A 6,012-nucleotide genomic window follows, 5' to 3' on the forward strand; every position below is an offset into this window, starting at 1 on the left:
AGATCATAGTCTCTGGATATGCCAATTCCAATATCTAGCAAATGAGAATCATAAGAACTGAACTTCATTTATTTGTAATGACATGGCATTATTATTTAGGTGATATAAACAATGCAATTTTTCCTGACATATAAATAAGTAATCCATCATGATAAAAATTTTGTGATATAAAAAGGAAAAGAAGCACTGAAATAGAATTTATCAAAGAGATTTTCTGCAGATATCCTTTTATTATTATTCAGCAGTGTTTGTAAAAAGCTTTACATTTGCTTTGAAAATGTCAGGAGATTTAGGTTGTAACCAAAGAGTATGTTTTATTATATCCGTGACCATTTCTGCCAATAAGAACAGCGCTTCTAAGATTGCTTTGTGAACTCAGAGACAAGCTGAGAATAGATATGCATTTTAAATATATTTATTCATGTTATATATTTTAATAAATTCAATTTGGTTTGGCAGGTAAAATATAAGAGGCAGAATCCCATAGATATGGGTTGAACCTCTGGCTGCATATTTTTTATTTTCTTTTTGGAATAATTTCAGACTAACAGAAATGTGGTAAAGATAGTAAAAAGAGTTCTCATATACCCTTCACTCAAAACCTCCTTATATTAATATCTTACATTACAGTCTACTTATCAAATTAAGAAATTAACATTTATATATTATTATTAACTATTCTACTGACTTTACACAAATTTCTCCAATTTTTTTCCAGTAATGCCTTTTTTTGTTCTAGTGTTCAATATAGGATCCACATTGCATTTTGTATTCCAGTTTCCTTGGAGCTAATTGTTTTTCAGTTTTCTTGTTTCTCATGACCTTGCGAGTTTGAAGAGTACTGACTAGGTATTTTGTAGAAAGCTCTTCAATTTATGTTTGTCTAATATTTTTTTATTACACTGGAGTTATGGATTTGGGGGAACAATTACCACTGAGATGCTGTGCCCTTCTCATCACATTGTATTAGGAGGTATGTGACATCAATATAACTTATCACTGATGATGTTAACCTTGATCACTTGGTTAAGACAGTGTTTGCTATTCTCTCTATTCTGAAGTCATTATTTTTCTCTTTCTATTCTCTGTTCTTTCAAAGTGAGTAATTAAGTCTAGCCTATACTTAAGGGGAAAGGAATTATATTCCATTTTTCAGGAGAAGAGAGTTTCTCTATATATTATATGGAATTCTTAAGGAAGATTTATCTGTTCTCCCACATTGATTGATTGATTGAATTATTTACTTACATCAGTATGATTCACAGATATTTACTTTATACTTTGAACTATAAATCAATACTGTGTTATTCATTTTGTTGTCCACCTTGTTCTAGTTTTGGCCATTGGGAAGTCTTTCAGATTGGCTCCTGTGTACCTTAATATGACCCATCTTTTTTTTCTCAGTACTTCTTTTAGTTCTTACTTTCTAATGATTCAAAATACTATAGTTCATCTTGTATTTTCCCTACCCCAATCCTAATATCAGACATTTCTTCTAAATCTGGATCTATTTTTAAACATTGTTAAATAATATAACCATTTCAGGTCTTCATTGCTTCCTCTGTTTAAGGAACATATTTTAATAGAATTTAGTGGTTTCCAATTTTGTATAGGTCACAGGCCTTTAGGATAAATCTACTAAAATATATGTAATCTCTCCTGAGAGAAGCAGAAATACAGAAGACAATATTGTTCAAAAAATTTCAGAGATTAAGGAAATTCTGAAGACAGCTGACAGATATTTTATAAGGATCTGCACAAAATAAGACCTGATGACCTTGATAACTAAAATAATTTTCTCCAAGCATTGCCAGAGGTTTTTTCAATTTCATATGATACTATGTCAACAGTAAGAAGTTTGCCCATGTTAATTTGTGACTTTGGATAATTTACATAGTTTCTGTGAGCCTTTATTTACTCATTTTAAAATGGGGATTATAATCCACACTTCAAAGAAATATAACAAAGTTTAGCTGAGAAGGAGTATGTAAATGCCTTAGAGAGACACTGCCACACAAAGACACTCAGGGAATTGGGTCTTGTTGTTTGTTAATATAATGGCATACCAAATCCCAGCTTTATCATCTTAAAATTAATTTACTTAATATTTGATTTGCTCTTTGCTTACAAGCTAGGATTTGTGTTTTATAAATTTGAAACCAGATACTAGAAATCTTCCTTTCATAAATTCAATCTTAGAGTTGTTAGAGAAATAGAAAGTTATCTGTGCCCTAGAGCAACATCTGACCTGGCCCTGGAATCTATTCTAGAAACAGTCATTGGTATGTGGTCCCCCCGTGTACATTTAAGCCCCATGACGGGTTCTACAATTCTTGATAAATGTATCCCATTGTTGTTCATATCTAGTTTTAGATGGTAGCTGCCTTCACTGAGGTAAATCATCCCCCTAATAAATTTGATCTGAAAACTCTTATGTCTTCCTTCTGGAATAAATACTATAAACCAAATCTATTTCCTTTGCTACATGTAAACACTTCATAAACAATGGTAATTTTTTTTAAAAAAACGTATTCACTGTCATTTTCATGAAAATAATTTGAAATAATTCTAATAGACTCATCATGATAACTTTTTGGCAGGATGTCATCTAATTATCAAAAGTCAGAAGCAGCACATGGTTTGAGAATTTAATATCAATCAGAGATAAAATATCATTAGCAGTCTTACTAATTTCCAAAGTAATATGCTACTTTAGAAACAATGAAGAAGCTATCTGTGATGGTCAATTTTATGTGTCCACTTTATTGGTCCATTGGGTCAAACATTATTTTAGATGTGTCTGTGAGTATGTTTAAGAATGAGATTAACATTTAAATTGGTAGACTGAATGAAGCAGATTGCTCTCCTTAATATATTAGGTTTCCTCTTATCAGTTGAAGTCTTAATAGAACACATGAACCAATTCCTTTGGTTCTATAATAAATCTTTCTATATATTTATACATTTTATTGATTCTGTTTATAGAGACTGTGACTAACACACTATCTAAATAATTACTATCTAAATATCCTCTGGATAATTAAAAGTGGTGTTGGCAGTCTTATTTATTCTAAATCCATATCAGAACTAAATAAATAGAACTATGCACTATAAAGAGCCACCAATATAGGCAACTGGGTCAAAAATTGTAAATGATGTGGAAGAAGTTCTACTGATGCCTGGATAAGACTGACCAGGTCCCAAAGAAAACCCTAGAAGTTATCAGGTTTCAGGTGAATTTACTGTAGTCCAAACTAGGGTCATGCAGTTTTCAGGCTAAGAAACCTGATTTGTCATCACTCTAGAAAGGAGCTATCATTCTGAAGGACAGACTTACTAACTTCTTTCACAAAGACTAAAGTATAAAGGCTAGGCTATCAACATATCCAATTTACATTGAGAATTATAAATTCCAAAGTAGAAGGGTAGATGGTTTATCTAACCAGTGCGTTCTCGCCCTAACGATAGATAGATGGGAAATTAAAATTTAACAGGCAATTTGCTTACTGAGCCAACATCCAGAAGAGAAAGATTAGTTTTCATTTTAATGTTTAATATCATCTGTTAAAGATGCTATATTTGTCTACACAATGGAGATATGTCTGCCTGACTTAAGGAAAATATTTGGACCAAGATGTAACTTCTTGGATAATAATTAACTGGGAGTTTCTTAGGGTCCCACCCTCCTCTTTCTGTATTTCCAGTTGCTCACCAATCCAGCACCTCATTCTTTCTTTAGGAAGACCTGGGAGATATGAAACCTCTTTGGGGTAATTTTTGCATTGTCTTGATTGAATTACTTATATATTGGTTTAGTTATTTAGTTCTAAGGTAACAATTTGACTTACTCTAAGATTCTTGATTTGCAGTGTTTTTAAAACTATTTTTGAATATATAAAAACACATGGATCCATTCTCTTCTGGCCTCTATGAGTCTCAAATGAATATAACTTAAAAACCAATCCCTTTTCTGAGTTTCAAATCATACATTTTCCAATACAAACATCATGTTTTTTATGTCTTTTATTTTTAAAAAAAGATTTATTTATTTATTTGAGAGAACGAGAATGAGAGAGAGAGAGAGAGTACATGAGAGGGGGGAGGGTTAGAGGGAGAAGCAGGCTCCTCGCTGAGCAGGGAGCCCAATGCGGGACTCGATCCCAGGACTCGAGGATCATGACCTGAGCTGAAGGCAGTCGCTTAACCAACTGAGCAACCCAGGCACCCCTTCTTTTAAACAAATTATACAAATTTAAAATACGTAGAATTTAATTGCTCTTTTATTCCAAAAATCCTATTTCTTCTTTCATATTCTCTTCAATATTATCATTCATTCCTTCCCTCATTTAATGGAAAAGATTATTAGGATTTTCATCAACTACTGTATTTGTGGAAGTGTATTGTCTCTTCTACAGATTTTCTCTTTAATATATTCTATGATGTATCTAGGGAAATGCTGAGAAGTTAAGGAGTTTACCCAAGGAAATACAGTCTTGTAGCTACACTTAAGCCCATTCTTTCTGACTCCAAAGATCTTAATTATGCTTTTATGTCACAATTCTTCTTGACTTCATCATTACCTAAGCAATCACCCATACTAAATCCTTAAAATTATTCTCAACTGCCCATTTTCTCTCATTACCCTTATCTCTTGTGCTCGAATTCCATTTTTATTTCTTCTTTTTTTTTCCAGGTTCATAATTTATTGTACAAATTGAGTATCACATGATGAGTTGACATTAGCTTCTCCAGGCATGGGAACTTAACAGATGAGGTACAGGTTAAAATTTGTTTATGTTGCTTTCACAGCTGGCATTTTTTTGATTTTTAATATCATCAAAGCAATGCCTCCGTATGTGGCCAGTACACAATTCATTCTACCTGTGAGAGTATAAGAGTTGAAATATTTTTTGATACCAGTGAAATGGAATTGAGCATCAGTTTCGGGACTTGCCATGATTCCTTTTACCACTGCCTTATTATTCTTTTCATCATCTTCTACTTAGATCCCAATATTATTATCCTATCTCATGTCATTTTCTGTAGCCTGAAGGTAAGCCAGCTTCTCTTATATTGTTATATGTAGCCATCTTAAATTTAAATCTGATCTGGCCATAGTCTCACTTTAAGTTCTCAAAGGACTTTTGTTGCCCCACTGATTAGGTATTTAGGTTGGCATATATTCCCTTTGTTCTCTCCTACCTGTGTCAGTTACCACTCTCCTTTTACCTAAACATTCTACTTTCTACTTCCATGTTCTCTTTAACAACTTCAAACTTTGTACATCCACTTCTCCCCACCATAACCTTTTTCTCTTTGGCAAAACCAATTATTAATAATCAAAAATAAGTTTAATAAGTGCCTATAATTTTTGATGCACTGTGCTAAAAGTTATTGAATTTTATTCAAAAATAATCCTATGAGCTTGTATTACTGTTACATTTTACAGATTAAGAAATTATGACTCAGAGAAATAATTTGTCTGAAGTCTCATATCTGATAATTTATACAACCTAGCCATAAGGATTCATACTTTCCATGACTACAGAAAATAAAATGTACTCATCACTCTAAGGGAGCTTTTAAAAGTTAAATATGGAATTTTTAACACTGTAATTAAAAATTCAGATAAAATAGAATGTTCAAAATGAAAAAAGTAAACAAATATAAATTATTTATAAAAATAATAGTGTGAATTATAAAAATAAACAACTCAATTGAAAATGGGATTTATGAAATGAACTGAATTTATAATATATGGTTGCATTAATGAAAAATCTATATTATAAAGAAAAGAATGTGTAGCATGATTAATAATGACTCTATTATGCCAAAAAAGTTATTGGGATCATAAAAGACGTATCAATATTTCTTGTAATTTTAAAGTTCAGCTCAACTTTCATTTGTGGATGCTATTAAAAAAAAAACCCATGAAAATGCATTCTTAAGATAGATGACCTTTTAGAAATCATCAGGGCATATAAAGTAAATCAAAAAATCATTTTCAATGTT

The 6,012-nt window shown here is 31.6% G+C and overlaps 1 pseudogene; it reads right to left on the bottom strand.

Moving 5' to 3' along the window:
* Nucleotides 1–4,792: 4,792 nt before the first annotated feature.
* Nucleotides 4,793–4,957, bottom strand: LOC114214071 (ATP synthase F(0) complex subunit k, mitochondrial pseudogene; annotated as a pseudogene).
* Nucleotides 4,958–6,012: the final 1,055 nt, after the last annotated feature.

This window comes from Eumetopias jubatus, unplaced genomic scaffold (assembly GCF_037043125.1).
Source record: "Eumetopias jubatus isolate StellerSeaLion01/CBP00866 unplaced genomic scaffold, mEumJub1_p1.0 scaffold_17, whole genome shotgun sequence".
Lineage (NCBI taxonomy): Eukaryota > Metazoa > Chordata > Mammalia > Carnivora > Otariidae > Eumetopias > Eumetopias jubatus.